The sequence below is a fragment of the Cetorhinus maximus genome, chromosome 14 (genome assembly GCF_964194155.1).
Source record: "Cetorhinus maximus chromosome 14, sCetMax3.hap1.1, whole genome shotgun sequence".
Taxonomy (NCBI): Eukaryota; Metazoa; Chordata; class Chondrichthyes; order Lamniformes; family Cetorhinidae; genus Cetorhinus; species Cetorhinus maximus.
Genome location: NC_135892.1, coordinates 23,975,608 through 23,999,996, shown reverse-complemented (window position 1 = coordinate 23,999,996; position 24,389 = coordinate 23,975,608). Strand labels below are relative to the sequence as shown.

Below are 24,389 nucleotides of genomic sequence, written 5' to 3'. Positions count from 1 at the left end.
ATGTTTGACCTGATGCCATGAGACTTCATGGGGGCCAGAGCACTCCCAGGACAACTCCCTCCTAACTCTAAACCACTGTGCTGCCACCTCTGCTGGGTCTGTCTTGCCGGTGGGACAGGGCATACCCAGGGATGGTGATGGCGGAGTCTGGGACATTATCTGTAAGGTATGATTCCGTGAGTATGAATATGTCAAGCTGTAGCTTGACTAGCCTGTGAGATAGCTCTCCCAATTTTGGCACAGCTATTAGTAAGGAGGACTTTGCAGGGTCGAGAGGGCTGGGTTTGCCGTTGTTGTTTCCGGTGCCTAGGTCGATGCTGGGTGGTCCTTCCGGTTTCATTCCTTCGTAGCAGTTTTATACAACTGAGAGGCTTGCTAGGCCATTTCAGAGGGCTTTTAAGAGTCAACCACATTACCATGGGTCTGGAGTCACATGTAGGCCAGGCGAGGACAGCAGATTTCCTTTTCTAAGGGGCAATAATCAACTGTAGTTTTATGGTTATCATTAAACATTTTAACTTCATATCCCATGGAGGGATTTGAACTCTGGTCCCCAGAGCATTACCCTGGATCCCTGAATTACCAGCCCAGTGACAATACCGTTACACCACCTATATGTCTCCAATATGGCAAATACAAATAACAGTATTTTGCAATGGCTCCGCCACAGATCCCTTTCCAGTCAAAACAGTTTTGCAAATATCTAATTCATGGTCCATATCAATATTTTGGATATAATGTTTAGCTCTGGGAAGATAATTGTTGTGAAAGTAAGGTAATTAAAATGCTGAGCTTTAGTGATTGTTAGAACACCTAAAGAAATGGCAGTTCAGAAGGATACCTATGTTCATTTAATAAAGTCACAATAGAAGAGATGGAGCCATAAAACAGCAGGTGGGCTTGAATAGCTGGAGAAACTGTAAATTAGGGATAATTGGCTTGGAGGTCAGTTTGAGGATAGCCCAGAGCAGGCCATGTCATCATGGAGACAGGTGGAGCTTAGGAAGGTCCTCTGGTTTCAGTTTGTCTGGGTGTCTGCTGGGAGAGGCTTTTCGTTGCAGTTTGGATCTCGTATGGTTTGCAGATCACTGAGAGAAGTTAGCAAAAATAAATGACAGTTTGACAGTCCGGTGCTGTAAGCAGAGTAAATGTTCATCATTGACTGCGAGGAAGACGGGCGAGGCCTAATCTCTGCTTGAATCTTGTGCGGAATGGAAGCCAGAAACTAGCCTAGTTTGAAGCTATTGGGAGAATCTACAGTGGGATCGCAGTGTTTTATTGCAAAAGAAAGTAGCCAGCAGATTGGCTTGGAGGCATTGGAAAAGTAACCAGAACCTGGGGCCTGCACAGTCAAGGGAGATACTTTTTTTTCCCAAAAATATCCTTTATTCATAAAATATCTGAAAGAACATTACAAAACATTTCAAAATAGCCATCACAAAAAGTGCAATCATATTCAAGTTTTACACATGGATCGTGAGATGCTTCAATACAATCAATGAACATTACACACATTTCAACATGATCATTACAAACAGTCAGACAGTGCAAGAGTATTTAAATTATCTACATAGATCATGTTGCACTCTGAGGTGCATCAATACAATTGTGATACATTTAGTATTAACTACATACATTCAATGTGAGTCATACAGCACGAGCAGTCCACACATTTCCCAGCCCCTCGGTGCCCTATGGCAGGAAGGTCTTAGACAGCGACCTTTCCCCAATGCGCCTTTGCGGCGGCTGCCCCAAGCTTTAGTGCGTCCCTCAGCACGTAGTCCTGGACCTTGGAATGTGCCAAACTGCAACACTCGGTCGGGGACAACTCTTTACACTGGAAGACCAACAAATTTCGGGCAGACCAAAGAGCATCTTTCACCGAGTTGATCCTCCAGCTGCAGTTGATGTTTGTCTCGGTGTGTGTCCCTGGGAACAGCCCGTAGAGCACAGAGTCCTGTGTCACAGAACTGCTCAGGATGAACCTCGACAGAAACCACTGCATCGCTCTCCAGCCTTCTTTGCAAAGGCACATTCCATAAGGAGGTGAACAACGGTCTCTTCCCCACCACAGGACAGCATGCAGGGGGGGTGAGACTCCTGGCATGTATGAAGAATTTGATGGGGAGGGCCTTTCTCACCACCAGCCAAGCTACATCTTGGTGATTGTTGGAAAGATCTGGCGATGAGGCATTCTGCCAAATGACTTTGACTGTTTGCTCGGGGAACCATCCCACAGGATCCACCCTCTCCTTTTCCCTCAGGGCATCTAAGACGTTACGTGCCGACCACTGCCTGATGGACTTGTGGTCAAAGGTGTTTCTCTACATAAATTTTTCCACGAGGGACAGGTGGTACGGCATGGTCCAACTACTTGGAGCGTTCCGCGGCAGCGTGGCCAGACCTATCCTTTGCAACACCGGGGACAGGTAGTGTCCTCAGCACGTAGTGACACTTGGTGTTTGCGTACCGAGGGTCTACGCACAGCTTGATGCAGCCGCACACAAAAGTGGCCATCAGTATGAGGGTGATGTTGGGCACGTTTTTTCCCCCTTTATCTAGAGGCTTGTACATCGCGTCCCTGCGAACACTGTTCACTTTCGACCTCCAGGTAAAGCGAAAGATGGCTCGAGTGATCGCCATCGCACAGGAGTGTGGAATGGGCCAGACCTGCGCCACGTACAGTAACAGCGAGAGTGCCTCACACCTGATGACCAGGTTCTTACCCGCAATGGAGAGGGAGCGTCGCTCCCACATGCCCAGTTTCCTTTTCACCATAGACACTCGCTCCTTCCAGTTTCTAACGCATGCCCTGGTCCCTCCGAACCATATCCCCAGCACCTTCAGACCGTCAGCCCTGACAGTGAAGGGGACAAAGGATCGGTCAGCCCAGTTCCCAAAGAACATGGCCTCGGTCTTCCCACGATTTACCTTGGCTCCCGAGGCCAGTTCGAACTGGTCACAGATGTGGATCAGTCTGCGCAGTGACAGTGGATCCGAGCAGAAGACGGTGACATCGTCCATGTACAGGGAGGCTTTGACCTGAGTGCCTCCAATGCCTGGGATCGTCACTCCTCTTATGCCCGGATCCTTCCTGATGGACTCAGCAAAGGGTTCAATGTAACACATGAACAGGACAGGGGAGAGAGGACAGCCCTGCCTGACTCCAGATTTAATTGGAAAGCTTTCTGAATCCCACTCACTGATTGAAACTGCGCTACAGATGTTTGTGTAGAGCAGTTGGATCCAGCTGTGGATTCCCTCCGCAAACCCCATTTTGGAGAGCATATCCACCATGTAGATGTGCGATACTCTGTCAAAGGCCTTCTCCTGATCCAAGCTGATGAGGCAGGTATCCACACCCCTGTCCTGTACATAGGCAATTGTATCCCTGAGCAGCGCGAGGCTGTCAGAGATCTTCCTGCCCGGCACAGTGCAGGTCTGGTCAGGGTGGATCACCAACTCCAGAGCGGACTTGACCCAATTGGTGATGACCTTGGACAGAATCTTATAGTCCACATTCAACAGTGAGATGGGTTTCCAATTTCTAATTTCCTCCTTTTCCCCCTTGTGTTTGTAGATGAGGGTGATAATGCCTTTCCTCATGGATTCTGACATGCTGCCGGCCAGAAGCATACTCTCGTACACTTCTAGCAGGTCTGGGCTGATCAAGTCCCACAGAGCCGAATACAACTCCACCGGCAAGCCGTCGCTTCCGGGAGTTTTACTCTTCTCGAAGGACTCAAGGGCCTTAGTCAGTTCATCCAGAGTTAGAGGTTTGTCCAGACTCTCCCGTGTACTGTCGGCTAAGACCTTCGTGATAGAGGACAGAAAGGACTGGGAGGCCGTGCTATCTGTGGGCTCCACGTCATACAATCCGGCATAAAAGGATTTACTGATCCTCAAAATGTCGGACTGTGATGACTTTACTGAGCCGTCTTCTTCCTTCAGGCTGCTGACCACAGAGCTCTCTCTGTGTACCTTTTGGATGAAGAAACGTGAGCACGTCTCATCCTGCTCCACGGAGCGGACTCTGAACCGGAGGATGATCTTGGAGGCCTCCGAGGCAAAGCGCGAGGCTTGCTGGCTCTTCACCTCTTGGAGTTCCTCCTTGACATCGACCCCCATCGATTGCAGCAGGAGCAGATTCTGCATGTTTTACTGGAGTCGGGATATTTCCCTCTGTTCCTTTCTAGCTTTCTGGACACCTTTAAGGATGAAAAACCTCTTGATGTTTCCCTTGGTCGCTTCCCACCAGTGTGTCAGGGACTCAAAGAGGGGTTTCATGGTTCTCCAACCTTTGTAATCCCTCTTGAGCTCCTCAATGTTCTCTGGGGTCAACAGTTGCACGTTTAGCTTCCATGTCCCCCTGCCCACCCTCTGGTCTTCCTGCAAATGGCAGTCCGCCAGTAGGAGGCAGTGGTCAGAGAAGAACACCGGCTTGACGTCGGTGGATCTGACTGCAAACGCACGGGACACAAACAGGAAGTCTATCCTGGAACAGATGGACCCATCTGGCCGCGACCAGGTGTATCTACGCTGCACTCCATCTGCAGGGTTGCTGAAGACGTTGTGCAGCTTGGTATCCTTAACTGTTTCCATCAGGGATCTGGACGTGGTGTCCAATCTGCTGTCGGCCCTGCTGGATCATCCAGCTGCATCGATGGTGCAGTTGAAGTCACCGCCCAGAATGACCGGCCTGGAGGTCGCCAGCAGCAGTGGGAGCTGCTGAAAAACCTCCAGCCGCTCGGCCCCTTGTGACGGGGCCATACACATTAATTAACTGGAGTGGAGCGTTCTTGTACATTACGTCTGCTATGAGGAGGTGCCTGCCCACCACCCCTTAACCTCGGGGACGGTGGAGTTGCCTCTCCGCAGCAGAATACCCAGACGAAGGAACATGAGTCGTTTCCTCCCGACCAGATCGATGGCCCATGGGACCACCATCGTGACCATTGCCTGTAGGAGCTGAGGTGCGGTATCGCACACTCCTGCAGAAACAACAGGTCAGCTTTGACCTTGGCAAGGTAGCCCAAGGTCGCAACACATCGCGTAGTAGATTTAGCAAGTTAATGGAGACAATCCTTATCCCCAGAGGTTTTTTTTTTGGAAAAGTTTACTTTATTCATAAAACATCTGAAAGAACATCACAAAACATTTCTAAATGGCCATCACAAAAAGTACAATCAGATTCAATTTTTACACATGGATCACAAGGTGCTTCAATACGATCAATGAATATTACAATCATTTCAATATGGTCATTACAGACAGTCAGACAGTGCAGTGGTATTGGAGTTATCAACATACATGATGTTGCACTCTGAGGTGCTTCAATACAATTATAATGCATTTACTTTTCACTACATACATTCATTGTGAGCCATACAGCCCGAGGGGTCTATACAGTTCCCAGCCCCTCGGTGCGCTGTGGCAGAAAGGTCTTAGACAGCGACCTTTCCCCATTGCGCCTTTGTGGCGGCTGCCCCAAGCTTTAGTGCATCCCTCAGCACGTAGTCCTGGTCCTTGGAATGTGCCAGTCTGCAACACTCGGTTGGGGACAACTCTGCACTGGAAGACCAACAAGTTTCGGGCAGACCAAAGAGCATCTTTCACCAAGTTGATAATCCTCCAGCTGCAGTTGATGTTTGTCTCGGTGTGTGTCCCTGGGAACAGCCCGTAGAGCACAGAGTCCTGTGTCACAGAACTGCTCGGGATGAACCACGACAAAAACCACTGCATCTCTCTCCAGACCTTCTTTGCAAAGGTGCAGTTGTGGCTCAGTCCATAGCACCCTTGCCTTTGAATCAGAGGGTTGTGGTTTCATGTCCCACTCCTGGAAAACCAAGAACTGTGATTGTACTTGAAAGAAGTTGCAATCTGTGACTGTTGGTAACTCGAAAGAGTTTCCACAAGGTGGTGAACAACAGCCTCTTCTGCACCACAGCCACCTTGAGGGCAACGTGCAGAGGGGGTGAGACTCCTGGTGTGTAGGAAGGATCTGACGGGGAGGGCCTTTCTCACCACCAGCCAAGCTATGTCTTGGTGCTTGTTGGAAAGTTCTGACGATGTGGCATTCTGCCAAATGATTTTGACAGTCTGCTCGGGGTACCATTCCACAGGATCCACCCTCTCCTTTTCCCACAGGGCCTCTAGGACATTACGTGCCGACCACTGCCTGATGGACTTGTGGTCAAAGGTGTTTCTCATAAATTTTTCCATGAGGGACAGGTGGTACGGCACGGTCCAACTACTTGGAGTGTCCCACAGCAGCGTGGCCAGACCCATCCTTCGCAACACCGGGGACAGGTAGAACCTCAGCACGTAGTGACACTTGGTCTTTGCGTACCGAGGGTCCTTTCCCCAGAGGTACCCTTGAGAATAACAGGTGTTGAGGAAAATTCTCTTGATCATAATAACACATCATAATACAGTAAAATAATCAGGTCAGAGGGAGTACAGCTGCATAAAGTCTCAAGGGAGTAAGGCAAGGCTGGATGGCCTCTACTTTAATGCCAGGAGTATTACAGGTAAAACGGATGAGTTAAGGTTGAGGATTGACACGTGGAATTGTGATATAATTTCCATCACTGAGATGTGGTTGAGGGAGGGACAGGATTGGCAGCTCAACATTCCGGGATATAGAATCTTCAGATGAGATAGGGGAGGGAGTATAAGAGGAGGAGGCATTGCATTATTAGTTAAGGAGTCAGTTACTGCAGTAAGGAGAGATGTTAACTTGCAGGGGGCATCAAATGAAACTTTGTCGATAGAGTTTAGGAATAAAATAAGGGCAGCCACATTGTTAAGTGTTTATTATAGACCCCCAGATAGTCAGCGGGAAATTGAGGAGCAAATATGTGCACAACTTGAGGAGGTGTGTAAAAACAATAACAATAGGGTAATTATATTAGGTGATTTCAATTTTCCAACATTAATTGGGATAGTCATAATGTTAAGGGCTTGGATGGAGTGGATTTCTTGAGATGTGTACAGGAGAACCTATTAGGCCAATATGTAGAGTCCAACAAGGGACCTAATTCTGGGGAATGAAGCCAGACAGGTGGCTGAGGTGGTGATGGGGGAGCATTTTAGTGATAGCGACCACAACATGGTACAGCTTAAGTTTGTTATGAACAAAGGAATAGACAAGTTGCAAAAAAATGTTTTGGATTGGGGGAGAGTGGATTTTAGTAAAATAAGGCAGAATCTGGCCAAGGTAGACTGGGAACAGCTACTTGTGAGGAAATCTACAGAGGAACAGTGGGGAGCTTTCAAAAAGGAAATGGGGAGGGTACAAGCTCAACATGTTCCCTCTAGGGTGATAGGAAGGAGTAACAAGCCCAGAAAACCATGAATGACCAGAGATATTCAGGTTACAATGAGAAGGAAAAGAGAGGCTTTTAGCAGGTACAAGGGAAGCAAATCAGCGGAGGCATTAGTGGAGTACAGAAAGTGCAGGGTGGAGCTTCAGAAAGCAATTAGGAGAGCAAAGAGGGGATATGAGAAAGCTTTAGCTGGTAAAAGTAGGGAAAATCCCAAGATATTCTCTAAGTACATCAATGGGAAGAGGATAACCAGGGAAAGAGTAGGGCCCATAAGGGACCAAGGGGGCAGTCTATGGGTGGAGCCAGAGGACATCACTAGAGTGTTGAATGAATACTTCACATCCGTCTTCACCCAAGAGAATGAGGATGAAGGTATCGAACTCAGGGAGAGAGACTGCGAGGTTCTTAAGCAAATTGATATAGGGAGTGACAAGGCATTGGAGGTGTTGGCAGGCTTAAAAGTGGACAAATCTCCAGGTCCAGATGATTTGTGTCCCAGACTAGTGAGGGAGGCAAGGGAGGAGATCGCAGGGGCTCTGACCCAAATTTTTAATTCCTCTCTGGCCACGGGGGAGGTGCCAGAGACTAGAGAACAGCTAATGTGGTTCCGCTATTTAAGAAGGGTTGTAGAGATAAGCCAGGGAACTACAGGCCAGTGAGTCTCATGTCATTTGGTAGGGAAACTATTGGAGAAAATTCTGAAGGAGAGAATCTATCTCCACTTAGAGAGGCAAGGTTTGATCAGGGGTAGTCAGAATGGCTTTATCAGAAGGAGGTCATGCCTAACAAATTTGATTGAATATTTTGGGGAGGTGACCAGGTGTGTAGATGAGGACAGTGCAGTTGATGTAGTTTATATGGATTTCAGCAAAACCTTTGACAAGGTCCCACATATGGGAGACTTATAAAGGCGGCAAATGTACATGGGATACAGGGTAATTTGATAAGGTGGATTCAAAATTGGCTTAGTTGTAGGAGACAGAGGGTGATGACAGAAGGATGCTTTAGTGACTGGAAGCCAGTGTACAGTGGCGTACCACAGGGATCTGTGCAGGGTCCCTTATTATTTGTCATTTATATAAACGACATCCATGACTATGTGGGGGGTGGGATTAGTAAGTTTGCGGATGACACAAAGATTGGCCGGGTGGTTAACAGTGAGGTTGAATGTCTTGGGCTACAGGAAGAAATAGACGGGATGGTCAAATGGGCAGATAAGTGGCAGATGGAATTTAACCCTGAAAAGTGTGAGGTGATATACTTTGGAAGGAGTAATTTGACAAGGAAGTATTCAATGAATGGCATGATACTAAGAAGTTCTGAGGAACAAAGGGACCTTGGCATTTTTGTGTGTCCATAGATCTCTGAAGGCGGAGGAGCATGTTAGTGGGGTGGTGAAAAAGGTCTATGGGACACTTGCCTTTATCAATCGAGGCATAGATTATAAAAGTAGGGAGGTCATGTTGGAGTTGTATAGAACCTTGGTGAGGCCACAGCTGGAGTACTGTGTGCAGTTCTGGTCGTCACATTATAGGAAGGATTTGATTGCACTGGAGGAGGTGCAGAGGAGATTCACCAGGATGTTGCCTGGGATGAAACATTTAAGTTATGAAGAGAGGTTGAATTGACTTGGGTTGTTTTCATTGGAGCAGAGAAGACCGAGGGGCGACCTGATCGAGGTGTATAAGATTATGAGGGGCATGGACAGGGTGGATAGGGAGCAGCTGTTCCCCTTAGTTGAAGGGTCAATCACAAGGGGACATAAGCTCAAGTTGAGGGGCAGAAGGTTTAGGGGGGATGCGAGGAAAAACGTTTTTACTCAGAGGGTGGTGACAGTCTGGAATGCACTGCCTGGGAGGATGGTGGAGGCAGGTTGCCTCACATCCTTTAAAAAGTACCTGGATGAGCACTTGGCATGTCAACCATTCAAGGCTATGGGCCAAGTGCTGGTAAATGGATTTAGGTAGGTAGGTCAGGTGTTTCCTCACATGTCAGTGCAGGCTCAATGGGGCAAAGGGCCTCTTCTGCACTTTTTTTTTTTGTAAAAATATACTTTATTCATAAAATATCTTCCATCACATTCCAAACCATTTCAAAAACAACATTACAAGGGTACAATCCAGGTTAAACTTTTACAAAATGTATCACCAGGTGCATCAGTACAAACAATATTACAATCATTTACAGCCTTTCATTTTGATCTGTACAGCCCGAGGGGCTCTAAACAGTTCCCAGTCTCTCGGTGCGCTGTGGTAGAAAGGTCTCAGACAGCGACCCTTCCCCATTGCGCCTTTGCGGCAGCTGCCCCAAGCTTTAGTGCGTCCCTCAGCACGTAGTCCTGGACTTTGGATTGTGCCAGTCTGCAACACTCGGTCGGGGACAACTCTTTGTGCTGGAAGACCAATAAGTTTCGGGCAGACCAAACGCAAACTGGGCGACCGTTTTGCGGAACACCTGCGGTCTGTCCGCAAGAAAGACCCAAACCTCCCTGTCGCTTGCCATTTTAACACTCCACCCTGTTCTCTTGCCCACATGTCTGTCCTTGGCTTGCTGCATTGTTCCAGTGAAGCCCAACGCAAACTGGAGGAACAGCACCTCATCTTCCGACTAGGCACTTTACAGCCTTCCGGGCTGAATATTGAATTCAACAACTTTAGATCTTAAACTCCCCCTCCCCCCATCCCCACCCCGTTTCTTCCCCCCCCCCCACCCGCCCCACCCCCTTTTTTTTCAATAATTTATATAGATTCTTCTTTCCCCACCGATTTCCATTATTTTTAAATCTAAAACTACAACCTTGTTAGTCTGTCCACCCCACCCCCACTAGAGCTGTACTTTGAGTATCCTGTCTTCCATTCTTAATTAGCACTTTTCTTAGACAAATATCACCACCTTCAACACCTCTTTGATCCTTTTGTCTGTGACATCTTTTGATTATCTGCTCCTATCACTGCTTATCTCCACAATCACCACACCCTCAACTTCTCTCTTCCCCCCAGCCCCCCTCCCCCCCACCTTAAACCAGTTTATATTTCTCCCTTCTCCTAACTATGCTTCAGTTCTGCCGAAGGGCCATGAAGGCTCGAAACGTTAACTGATTTCTTCTCCGCCGATGCTGCCAGACCTGCTGAGTTTTTCCAGGTAATTCTGTTTTTGATTAAGCATGGGTGTGTCATTGGATCAACACTATTCTCAATGTTTTTTGCAGCAATGCTGCCACTGACTGCTGACAGGCTCCCCCCAGAGACCATAATAAGCTATCACATTGATGGTAAACTCCTTAACCTCAACCCGTTGAAGGCCAAAACCAAGGCATCAACTATTTCTGTAATAGAACTACAGTATGCTGACGATGTATAAGTTAGTGCTCACTCTAAAGAAGAACTACGACATATATCTCACATAGTCACTGAAGGCTACGAGAGCATGGGACTTGCCCTGAAACCAGGAAGACCAAAATCCTCTAACAAACCACACCAAATATATCAAATCAAACGTACTCAATTGAGATTCATGGTGAATTGTTGGAAAATGCCTCTCATTTCCCATATCTTAGAAGCTATCCCAAAGAGCTGACATTGATGAAGAGGTATACAACTGAATCCAATGTGCTAGCTCAGCCTGTGGTAAATTACGAACTCGAATTTTCAGGAATCATGATATCAGACCTGGCTTAAATCTCAAAGATTATCAGGCACTGGTTCTCCCCATGCTTCTTTATGATACTGAAGCTTGGGCAACCTAGAGAAGTCTCATCAAGGCCATGGAACAAGGCTATCTTAGACGGATCTTGTGAATCAAGCGGGGGACAAAAGAACAAACATGAGCATCCTCCAAGATGCCGACATGCTAAGTGTAGAGACCGTGATAATCAGCTCAGATGGATGGGACATGCCGGCAGAATGCCTGACTCAAGGCTGCCCAAACAGGTGCTCTACTCAAAGCTATACATGGGAGCCCATCTTCAAAAATGGTGTCATCACCTGCAAACAACAGCAGCCATTCAGAGAGGACAGTGAGAGAGACAAAAAGAGAGGGCAGCTGCTTGAGCCAACAATCTACCACCACCTTTGCCAGCCAACAACCAATGTCCTTACTGTGAGAGAGCCTGTAAGGCTAAGATAGGGTTCATAAACCATCTGCAAACCCATAGTTAGCACTGACATCTCACTAAAACCCAGTCATCCCCATCTGCAAACCCATAGTTAGCACTGACATCTCACTAAAACCCAGTCATCCCCAAGGAAGAATCATCCATGACACAGAGGAATGCCGACGATGATGACTCTATCTAGATCTTTGCATTGAGACTGCCATTGTGAGAGCAGCCTCCTCTGGAGATCTTTCCTCCATGGGCTTCAACCCATGGTCTCCCAAACCCACACAGTTTGCTTCTACCTCCTTCCCAAGATACGCACACAGGATTGCCCTGGTAGACCCAATGTTTCAGCCTTTTCTTGCCCTAGAGAGCTCAACCCTATTTTTCCCCCTTTTGCATCTATACCTGTGATTCTTCAGATGCCCTCCATCACTTTAACAGTTTCCAGGTCCTAACCATTTCCTTTTCATGATGGCTGGTCATTCGTTCTACACTACACCCTATCAGAATGGTCATAGAGTCATTACAGTACAGGAGGCCATTTTGGCCCATCAAGTCCATGCTGACTCTCTGTAGAGTAATCCAGTCAGTCCCATTCCTCTCGTTCTATCCCCGAAGCCCTGCATGTTTGTTTCCCTCAAGTGCCTATCTAATTTCCTTTTGAAGTCATTGATTCACCTCCACTTCCACCACCTTTGTGGGCAGCAAATTCCAAGTCATTTCCACTTGCTGCTTATGAAAGTTCTTCCTCACAACCCCTCTACAGGTCTTGCCTAAAACTTTAAATTTGTGTCCCCTAGTCCTTGCACCATCAGCTATACTTTGTCTACCTTATCTAACTCTATCATAATCTTGTACAGTTCTGTCAGATCATCCCTCAGAACTCCTTTGCTCCAAGGAGAACAACCCCAACTTTACCAATCTAACCTTGTAGCTAAACCTTCTCATCCCTGGAACCATCCTGGTAAATCTCCATTGCACCTTCTTAAGGACCTTCACATTCTTTCTAAAGCATGGTGACCAGAACTGGACACACTACTCTGGTTGTGGCCTAACCAGAGCTTTATAAAGATTCAACATAACTTCCCTGCTTTTGTATTCAATGCCCCTAATTAAGAAGCCCAACATCCCATATGTTTTGTTAACCATTCTCTCAATGCACCCCTTCAAAGACCTATGCACATGGATTGACAGTTCCCTCTGTCCAATGCACTCTTTATAACTGTGCAATTAAGTCTATATTGCAAGCCCTCTGCTTCTTCTATGAATGATGGACCCATCCACTATCATCCTCCTACACCTAACTGTGTGTTCTCACATTGAACATCTTCTCCTCTAATTGCACACACTTGGTCCAAATAAAAGGAGTTACTATGAGAATCTGTGTAGATCCTGTTTATGCCTGTCTTTTTGTGGGATATGTGAAACGTTTTTTTGTTCCAGTCCGACTCAGGCACCCTCCCTCAACTCTTTTTCCAGTACATTTATGACTGTATCTGCAGGCTTTGAACTGCTACGGTGACAGTGGTCCTTGCTAAATAGGTTCAGGACAAGCCAGGGCCCCTGTGCAGCCAATCTCCACCACTAGGGCCTAGTACAAACTCCTTATGCACTTGTGGAGAGACACAGACAATGTTGCACGTTACCAAGGAGTGTCCCCTTTACAGACTAAGTGGCGGACTAATCACCTTAAACTCAGCAAATGAGGAGGCTATCGCTTTGCTTCGGGGATTTGCATTCGCTAAATAATGAAATAATAATAATGACTGTATCTGGGCCATTTCCTGTTCTCACCCTGGACTGGAAAATCTCACCAACTTTACTTCCAAGCTGTACCCTTTCCTTGCCTGCACATGGTCCATGTCTGACTCCTCCCTTCCCTTCTTCAATTTCTCAGTCTGCATTTCTGGGCATAGGTTATCAATGAATATTCACTATAATCCAGAACAAGGGGAACTTTATGGTGATTCTAGAAGGGAGGACAGAGGTGCAGGAAATGAAACGGACAGTGTCAAGGTCCAGTCAACCATGGTGGAGGTGATCCTTAGTTGAGGTAAAAGGAAGACATATCGAAAAGGGTGGCATGGACAGTGGCATCATCAGAACAGATGTGACAGAAACAGAAATTGGGAGAAAAGAATAGAGCCCTCACAAGAAAGAAATATTTGGATTTATATAGTGCTTTTCATGACTACTAGATGTAGCCAATGAATGACTTCTGAAGTGTAGTCACTGTTGTCATGCAGGAAACATGGCAACGACCTTGACTACACTTCCTGGTGCCCCACAGCACAAAAATGAATACCGACACCTCAATGCAATACTGAGGGAGCACTGCCTGTTGAAGGTGCAACCTTTTGTATGAGACGTTAAACCAAGGCCCCATCTGCCTGCTTGGGTGGAAGTAAAAGACCCCATGGCACTATTTTGAAGAAGAACAGGTGAATTCTCCCTGTTGCCCTGGCCAATATTTATCCCTCATTCAACATCACAAAAACAGATTGGTCATTATCCCATTGCTGTTATGGGAGTTTGCTGTGTTCTGTTGACTAGCTGGCAGGAGGATGGGCACCATCATATAAAAGTAGGAAAGAGGAATAAGGGACATAAAGTGAGAGTGTTGGACAGTACTAGAAAAGGTTATAGTTCCACATCAGATAGGAGTGGACTAAGAAGGACTACGAAGAATACAAAAGACTGATTTGCAATGCATGCATGTAATCGCACACAGCGTGGTGAATAAGGTTGGTGAGCTACAAGCACAAATAGCCATGTGGGGATATGATGTAATAGCAATTATGGAAATGTGGCTTAAAAATGGTGAGGACTGGGTATTTAGTATTCACAGATGCAAACTGTTCAGAAAAGATAGGGAAGGGAAAAAGGGGAGGTGGCATTCCAGTACTGGTTTGGGAAAGACATGTTGGAAAGGAGGGGTGACCTTGCGAGGGAAAGGACAGAATCTATTTGGTTAGAGTGAGAAGCAAAAGGGGCATGGTCACGCTACTGGCAGTATTCCATAAGCTTCCAAGTACTGAGAGAAAGTTAGAGGAACAAATCTGCAGGGAAATCAGAGAAATGTACAAGCACTATAGGGTGGTGATATTGGGAGACTTTAATTACTCAAATATTGATTGGGATAGTGTTAGAGGAAAGGGTAACAAGGGGCAGGAATTTCTGAAATGCATTCAGTGGGACCTCCTTGACCAGTATGTTCTCAGTCCAACCAGAAAAGAGACATTGTTGAATCTGGTGCTGGAGAATGAGGTGGGTCAAGTGGACCAAGTGTCTGGAACAGTGGGTGATCTTTAAGGAGGTGATGCTTCAGGTACAAACTAGGTATGTACCAACAAGGACGAAAGGTAGGGGAACCAAAGCCAGGGTTCCTTGAATGAAGAGGGAGATGGAGAATATGATAAAACAAAAAAGAGGGTGTATGATGCATGTCAGGTGTAAAGGGTTAACATCAGAAGCACATGATGCTGATGTAATGATGTTTAATATACGGTTGAGTAAAAGAGATCTGGAGGGAGGAGAAGTTCCAACCTTGTGTAGAGTTCCCAATATGTACATCGTGGTTGTAAATAAAGAGTAATGGTTTACTTTGGGAGAATAGACAAGCCCCAAAGAACCCCTTCTAGACCTCAAACACATGTTGAAAATTGTGGCAGCAGACAGCGGGTATAAGACCCAGGCAAACTTTAAGGACCAGCTACAGACCTGATAAGTCAAGAGATCCTTGAAAGATGGATGAAAGGAACAGATTCAAGACTCAACAAAAAGTCGGAGCTTCACGGCTGCAGCAGATGCAAGCTGAGCCACAGACCTGGAATCCGGACAGCAGTGAGCACAGACCCAAAGCAACAAGCAGCACTAGTGAAGCAGCAACAATTCCAGGGCTCAGTAGAAGTATGGAATCCAATTCAAACATTCTGCTTCCGCCATCTTTTCAGGAAGAGAGTTCCAAAGGTTCACAACCCTCTGAGTGAAAAAATTTGGCCTCATCTCTGTTTAAAATGGGCGAACCCTTATTTTTAAACAGTGATCCCTAGTTCTTGATTCTCCCACAACAGGAAACATCCTCTCCACATCCATCCTGTCAAGACCCCTCAGGATCTTATATGTTTCAATCAAGCCGCCTCTTACTCTTCTAAACTCCATCCGATGCAAGCTTAGTCTGCCCTACCTTTCCTCATAAGACAACCCACCCAGTCCAGGTGTTAGTCTGGTAAACCTTCTCTGAACTGCTTCCAACACAGTTACATCCTTCTTTAAATAAGGTGACCAATACTGTACATAGTACTCCAGATGTGATCTTACATCTGAAGCATAACCTCCCTACTTTTGTATTCAATTCCCTCGCAATAAATGATAATGTTCTATTAGCTTTCCTAATTACTTGCTGTACATGCATACTAGCCTTTTGTGATTCATGCACGAGAGATCCTTCTGCACCTAGATCCCTCTGCACCTCAGAGTTCTGCAATCTCCCACCATTTAGATAATATGCTTCTCTTTTATTCTTCCTGCTAAAATGGACAATTTCCTATTTTCTCACATTAAACTCCATCTGCCAGATATTTGCCCACTCACTTAACCTATCTATATCTCTTTGTATCCTCCTTATGTCCTCTTCACAATTTACTTTCCTGCCTATCTTTGTGTCATCAGCAAATTTGGCAACCATCCCTTCATCAAAGTCATTTATATAAGTTGTAAACAGTTGAGGGCCCAGCACTGATCCCTGTGGCACTCCACTTGTTACATCCTGCCAACCTTAAAAAGACCCATTTATGCCTACTTCCTGCTTCCTGTTAGCCAGCCCAGCTTCTATCCATGCCAATATGTTACCCCTATACCATGAGCTTTTACTTTCCGCAATAACCTTTGATGTGGCACTTCATCAAATGCCTTCTGGAAACCTAAGTACAGTACGTCCACCTTTATCTATAGCATATGTTACTTCCTCAAAGAACTCCAATAAGTTGGTTAAATAAGATTTCCCTTTCACAAAACCATGTAGAATCTGCCTGAAGACCTTGAGCTTATCCAAGTGCTCTGCTATAACTTCTTTAATAATAACTTGTAACATTTTCCCTACGACATATGTTAAGCTAGCTGGCCTGTAGTTTCCCGAGTTCTGTCTCTCTCCCTTTTTGAATAATGGAGTTACATTTGCTATCTTCCAATCTAATGGGACCTTCCCCAAGTTTTGGAAAATTAAAACCAATGCATCAACTATCTCACTAGACACTTCTTTTAAGACTCTAGGATGAAGTCCATCGGGACCTGGGCTCTTGTCAGCCCGCAGCTCCAACAATTTACTCAATACTACTTCTCTGGTGGCTGTAATTTTCCTGACTTCCTTCCCCGCTACCATTTCCTGGTTTATAGCTGCTTCTGGGATGTTACTTGTATCCTCTATTGTGAAAACTGATGCAAAATACCTGTTCAATTCATCTGCCACCTCCTTGTTTTCCATTATCAATTCTCCAGACTCACTTCCTATAAGGCCAACACTCACTTTGTTAACTTTTCTGTTTTAAATATGTATAAAAACTCTTACTATCTGGTTTTATATTTCTGGCTAGCTTTCTCTCATACTCTAATTTTTCCCTCCTTATTAGTCTTTTAGTCATTCTTTGCTCTTCCTTATATTCTGTCCAATCTTCTGGCCTTCCACCTATCTTTGCACAATGATATGCTTTTTCTTTATCTGAAGAGGAATGTCAGCACATCCATGGCAGGGAACTGGGGTTTGTATGTGTATTGTCATGGTACGGTTCCTTTGTTTTTTTTTGTAAAAATATACTTTATTCATAAAATATCTTCAATCACATTCCAAACCATTTCAAAAACAACATTACAAGGGTACAATCCAGGTTAAACTTTTACAAAATGTATCACCAGGTGCATCAGTACAAACAATATTACAATCATTTACAGCCTTTCATTTTGATCTGTACAGCCCGAGGGGCTCTAAACAGTTCCCAGTCTCTCGGTGCGCTGTGGTAGAAAGGTCTCAGACAGCGACCCTTCCCCATTGCGCCTTTGCGGCAGCTGCCCCAAGCTTTAGTGCGTCCCTCAGCACGTAGTCCTGGACTTTGGATTGTGCCAGTCCGCAACAATCGGTCGGGGACAACTCTTTGTGCTGGAAGACCAACAAGTTTCGGGCAGACCAAAGCGCCTCTTTCACCGAGTTGATGATCCTCCAGCTGCAGTCGATGTTTGTCTCGGTGTGTGTCCCTGGGAACAGCCCGTAGAGCACAGAGTCCTGTGTCACAGAACTGCTCGGGATGAACCTCGACAGCAACCACTGCATCTCTCTCCAGACTTTCTTTGCAAAGGCACAATCCACAAGGAGGTGAACAACGGTCTCTTCCCCACCACAGCCGCCTCGAGGGCAACGTGCAGAGGGGGTGAGCCTCCTGGCGTGTAGGAAGGATCTGACGGGGAGGGCCTTTCTCACCACCAGCCAAGCTACGTCTTGGTGCTTGTTGGAAAGTTCTGGCGATGAGGCATTCTGCCAAATGACTTTGACAGTCTGCTCGGGGAACCATCCCACAGGGTCCACCCTCGGTTCCTTTGTGTCAGGAAGGTAAATGCTGGCTATGTAGTTAGGATATTTTCACTTGTCTGGCTTGTATTTATATATATATTCTTGCACCATTTATGAATAAAGTTTATTTTACAGCTATGATCAGAATATGAAGTTATTAGGAACTCAACTTTCAAATAACTCACTCAAGTAATCCTGAAATAATTTGTAGACCTGCTGTCGATCAAGTGTTGTTTTCTCAGGCCAGTGATTTTAATGTTAAACAGCTCTTCCCTCCATATTAGAGTATGTCAATATAGTGCAGAGAGGATGGGGCCAGTAAAGTTGGGAAAGTATTGCACAGGATAAATTAACAGACAAAGTTAGATCCATGTACACAATCTTTATGCACAGACATATCTTGGGAGTATAGGAATTATTTTGGACAATTCATTTTGGTCTAGGTCCCTATTCCCCTCTCCTCTGTATTCATGACTGGTAGGCATAAATAGAACTTGCAATAATCTCATTGAAGCATTTACATGACAAAATAAAGACTTTTTGGCCCATCACGTAAACGCTAAGCATAACGCAGAGCACTCGAAAAGCCAATCATAATGCATAGTATTCGAGAAAGCTCCGAAAAAAACGCTCCTCAGCAAATAATACAACCGTAATAAGATCAATCTGTTCTTTATTCGTAAGACAGCCCCACTAAAGCAGGGCCACAAAAAATTAACTTAAACTCTGAGTGCTCCTCTCCACGGAAATCTTTAGTAAAAGGCGAAAGATTTATACGATCTGAAGAGAAACCAGAGCATACTGGCCAATAATGCAACCCAACTCTCAACCCACCACGCACTTAGCTCTTTAACATCATACTGAACCAACGTACCGACAGTCAACTCCGACACTAGAGAAAGACCAATATAACTGACATGGAGTTTAATAAAAATAATCAACTAAAATACGGTAATAGCCTTTAAAAAGACGAATAACTATTAATCTTTTCGCACAGCATTATAGTTATGTAAATGAGAGGGCGGGGCCTATCTGGCTGCTTCCCGCAGGAAGTTGATGTTGTCGAATGGATTGTGGGCACTGTATTTGTTGTTCAGTGGTTGGGCAGAGAGTTTATTCTTACTTCTCTCACTCAAGTGAGAATTTTTTTTAAGAACCACGTACAGCTGGTGCTGAAAATTAGAAATAAAAGCAAAAAATTCTGAACATACTCAGCATGCTTGGCACCATCAGAGGGTGTTCCGACGTATGGTTTTGCACCAGAAAGTCAGTTTTTGCCAGTTTGGCTTCATAGTGAGTGATTTAACCCTTAGTTCGCTTAGCATAAGCAAGGGCCTGTGTTCAATCCTTTCCTCTGCAGCAGCCTCAATGTGACGGGGATGCAAGATCAGGTTTGTTTTCAAACTTCGCCCACCCCCACCACCGTGGTCTCTGCAATGACACAGAATCGCCAAATGTAATGATGTCACCACATGCGTGGTGACTTCATTCGACCACACGGTGACGCCATCCAGTGGACGATGATGTTACCGACACGCATCGCTAAGGCATCTGGTTGTGGTGGCCTCTGGTCATCCGAACCATCTGTGGAGAGAGAAACAGAGTTAATGCTGCGACAGTGTGTCATTACCTCTAATCTAAATCTGCAGGAATTACATATTCATTTTATCAAAAGATTGTTGCAGTGTGTCCTGGGCTGAAAAAGGACTCACACGTGGGCACTGCTGTGAGCAGCCATGTGGAACATACTTATTTTTTCCAAAAATATACTTTATTGATAAAATTTCTAAAAGCATATTACAAAACATTTCAAATGGAGAGTTACAAAATAAATAGAAGATGCCATGGATAGGGGATTGGCTAGCTAACAGGAAGCAGAGAGTTGGTATAAATGGGTCTTTTTTTTGGTTGGCAGGATGTGACGAGTGGTGTGCCACGGGGATCAGTGCTGGGGCCTCAACTTTTTACAATTTATAGAAATGACTTGGGTGAAGGGACCGAAGGAATGGTTGCTAAATTTGCTGGCAACACAAAGATAGGTATGAAAGTAATTTGTGAAGAAGATACAAGGAGGCTACAAAGTGGCATAGATAGGTTAAGTGAGTGGGCAAAGATCTGGCAAATGGAGTATAATGTGGGCAAATGTGAAATTGTTCATTTTGACAGGAAGAATAAAAAGAAGCTTATTATCTAAATGGTGAAAGATTGCAGAGCTCTAAGATTCAGAGGGATCTGGGTGTCCTAGTGCATGAAAGGTTAGTATGCAGGTACAGCAGGTAATTAGGAAAGCTAATAGAATGTCATCAATTATTGTGAGGGTAATTGATCACAGAAGTAGGGAGGTTATGCTTCAGTTGGACAGGGCATTGCTGAGACCACATCTGAAGTATTGTATACAGTACTGGTCTCCTTATTTAAAGAAAGATATAAATGTGCTAGAAGCAGTTCAGAGAAGGTTTCCTAGACTAATACCAGGAATGGGCGGGTTGTTTTATGAGGAAAGACTGGACAAGTTAGGCTTGTATCCACTGGAATTTAGAAGAGTAAGGGGTAACTTAATTGAAACCTTTAAGATCCTGAAGGGTCTTGACAGGGTGGATGTGGAGAGGATGTTTCCTCTTGTGGGAGAATCTAGAACTAGGGGTCACTGTTTAAAAATAAGACAGATGACGAGAAATGTTTTCTCTCAGAGGGTTGTGAGTCTTTGGAACTCTCTTCCTCAAAAGGCAGTGGAAGCAGAGTCTTTGAAAATTATTAAGGCAGAGCTAGATAGATTCTTGATTAACAAGGGGGTGAAGGGTTATTGCGGGTAGGCAGAACTGTGGGGTTGAGGTTACATTCAGGTCAGTCAAGGTCTTATTGAATGGTGGAGCAGCCTCGGGAGGGCCAAATGGCCTACTCCTGCTGCTAAATTGTACAGAAACTGCAATAAAATTCAACTTTTCTCCATACAGCATGTTCCAATCTTGAGATGCTTCAAGGCAATTTCTATCTTCTTGAAATTGCAATATACATTCCATGTAAGGCATATAGCCCGAGGGGTCTACACAATTCCCAGACCCTCGGAGTACTATGGTTGAAAAGTCTTAGACAGCGATCTTTCCAAATTGCGACTCTGTGGCAGCTGTCCCAAGCTTTAGTGCATCCCTCAGCACATAGTCCTGGACCTTGGTATGTGCCAGTCTGCACCACTTGGTCGAGGACAACTCTTTGTACTGCAAGACCAGCAAGTTTCAGGCAGATCAAAGAGTGTCTTTAACTGAGTTGAAGGTCCTCCAGCAGCAGCTGATATTTATCTTGCTGTGTGTCCCTGGGAATAGCCCATAGAGCACAGAATCTTATGTCATGGAGCTGCTCGTGATCAACCGGAAGAAAAAACACTGCATCTCTGTGCAGACCTTCTTTATAAAGGTACATTCCAGAAGGAGGTGGAAAACGGTCTCTTCCCCACTGCAGCCACCTTGAGGGTAACTTGTGGAGGGGGTGAGACCCCAGGCATATAGGAAGGATCTGACGGGGAGGGCCTTTCTCACCTCCAGCCAAACTATGTCTTGGTGCTTGTTTGAAAGTTCTGGGAGATGAGGCATTCGGCGAAATGACTTTAACAGTCAGCTCAGGGAATCATCCAACAGGATCTACCTTTTCCCGCAGAGCCCAAGGACATTACGTACGGACCACTGCCTGGTGGACTTGCGGCCAAAAGTGCTTTTCTGCATAAACCTTTCCACAAGGGGTAAGTGGTATGGCACGGTCCAATTACTTGGAGCATTCCGCAGCAAAATGGCCGGACCCATCCTTCACAACACCGAGGACAGGTAGAGCCTCAGCATGTAGTGACACTTGATTGTATACTGAGAGTCCACACACAACTTGATGTAGCTGTACACATAGGTGGGCATCAGGATGAGTGCAATGTTAGGTACATTTCTTCCCCCCTTAATCTAGAGTTTTTACTTCAAATCCCTCCAAACACGGTCAATTTTCAACCTCCAGATGAAATGGAAGACGGCTTAGGTGATCACTGGGGTGAGGAATGGGTCAGACCTGCACCACGTACAGCAACACCGAGAGCGCCTTGTGCCTGATGACCTGGTTATCGGCCACAATGCTCAATGATGTTGTAGAATGGATTGTGGGCACTGTATTTGTTGTTTAGTAAAAGGCTTTTTTTCAAACATGAAAGTAAAAATCTTTTATTTGTGCTTCTACACTGCCGGCAGTTTACAATGCTTCATTACAATCATACATAAGTGTGCAGCGTGTGTTCACTCAGTCACTGTTTATACCACAAGTGCAACAGGTTACAGCATGAGACAGACAGAAAGCAGCATTAATATCCAAACATGTAGGCTTGATTTCCAGACCTGTGATCACCAGCTGCCCTGTTGCCTCACCTTCCCCCTTCCCTATCTCCGCCCTCTCCCCATCTTGCCCACCCAACCCATTCCACCCCTCAATCTCCACCAGCTAGCCAATTTACAGGGTAAGTTACAGGTCACTATATCTCCAGTTTAGACCCCTTCGGTATTGAAATTGCAGCCACCGTTCCCCACTCAACAAGGACGCGTAATTTTTTTTAGGTTGACCGTTTATGGGTCATGAAGAACCCTAAATTGGGCAGTAAAGGACTCTTCCAACCTGTTTGTGAGCCAGCTGTAGAGATCAGAATCGCTAGCAGTAAGTAGGAAAAAGAAAGTTCTAGAATGTAAACCCGGCCCATGAGGGCTTAACCTCAGCGGCCACCCAGAGACAGTACTCTCGACCTGAGCTCATTGCTTGGCTTTCTTCACAATGGTCCCCACAGCGGAAATGACCGTGGTTTTTGCCCCGGTGGCACTGGTGGTTACCGTGACGACCCTTGGTAGCGTAGCGGTGGTGGTAATGATGGTCGGCTGAGCTATTGTCGTCACAGGCACTGCAGAGTCCCATTTCCTCTTCCTTTTCTGGGAATCTGCCACGGTCGTGCTTGCTGTGGTTGTGGTGGCTGTGCCAGAGCTGGTGTTGGTTCCTGTTTTTGTTCTGGTGACAAATTCAATCTTTGTTCGCTCCTTCTTGGCTTTCTCTATTTTGTCCATTTCTATTTTCTGGGCCTTGGCTAATGCCTCATAGTACGAGTCCTCTGACCATCCATGGGGGTCAAACATGTCTTTTGGGTAGTTTGTACCGTGTTCAACAATGCCTCAGAACTGAATGAGTTTTTCATAAATGCTGGGGTTGCGGAACTCCTTTTTTCTCTGAATGATGTTGTTCATGTCAAGGCCTTCATTCAGCTTTCGGTCGTACAGCTTCTGAATTTTCTCCTGTAATTGATTAGAGCATCTCCCCATGGGCTCGGGAGGCATTTTGATGTCATCAGGCGACAGGTTCCTCACTTTTTCTGAAAACGAAGCAACCAGTTCCTGAGGATTCTTGAGATTGCCTTAAAGGTTGCGGGCTAGTTCCTGTCAAAAGCCTGCACCTGGCACTCCCGCCCTGGCTAGCTCCATTGCGTAGATAGGCATGTCCTCCTCCCTTGTGGAAAAGTTTATGACGAAAAACACCTTTGACCACAAGTCCACCAGGCAGTGGTCTGTACATATCATCCTAGAGGCCCTGTGGGAAAAGGAGATGGTCGATCATGTTTGATGGTTCCCTGAGCAGACTGTCAAAGTTATTTGGCAGGATGCCTCATCACCAGAACTTTCAAACAAGCACGAAGACGTAGCTTGGCCGCTGGTGAGAAAGGCCCTCACCGTCAGATCTTTCCTACACACCCGGAGTCTCGACCCCTTCGCACGTTGCCCTCGAGGTGGCTATGGTGGGGAAGAGAATATTGTCCACCTCTTTCTGGAATGTGCCTTTGCGAAGAAGGTCTGGGGCTGTGCCCCAGGGGAAACTTTGCTTGATCGACAGCTCGGGCTCTCAATGGTCAAATTTCGCAATGTTTAACTATGGAAGTTTAAGTGGTTTCAAGGGTCTGGATGATTGACATCTTTATTGCCTTGTAGTGAAATTACCTTTTTTAACATTGTAGAAAGTAATAAATGAGTGATTTTTAAAAAAACCTTTTGTTGAGGTTCATCCTGAGCAGCTCTGTGATACACGACTCTGTGCTCTACAGGCTGCCTCCAGGATGCAGTGCAAAGATGTGTCCTCGACCGAGTGTTGCAGTCTGGAACATTCCAAGTGCTGAAGGATGCACTAAAGCTTGGGGAAAGTGCCGCAGAGGCACAATGGGGAAAGGTTGCCATCTAAGGCCTTTCAGCCATAGTGCACCAGGGGCTGAAAACTGTGTGGAACCCCTCGGGCTGACGTGGAATGTATATTGTGAATATCAAGTGTATTGAAATTGTATTGAGGCACCTCAGAGTGGGACATGCTGTAAAAGTTGAATTCTATTGCACTTTCTCTAATTTTCAATTTG

The 24,389-nt window shown here is 45.8% G+C and overlaps 1 non-coding gene across 1 annotated transcript; it reads right to left on the bottom strand.

Moving 5' to 3' along the window:
* Positions 1–18,673: 18,673 nt before the first annotated feature.
* LOC144690249 (U5 spliceosomal RNA) lies at positions 18,674–18,786 on the bottom strand. The gene has a single exon (XR_013578834.1). It is a non-coding gene; the product is annotated as a U5 spliceosomal RNA (small nuclear RNA).
* Between the last annotated feature and the right edge of the window lie 5,603 nt (positions 18,787–24,389).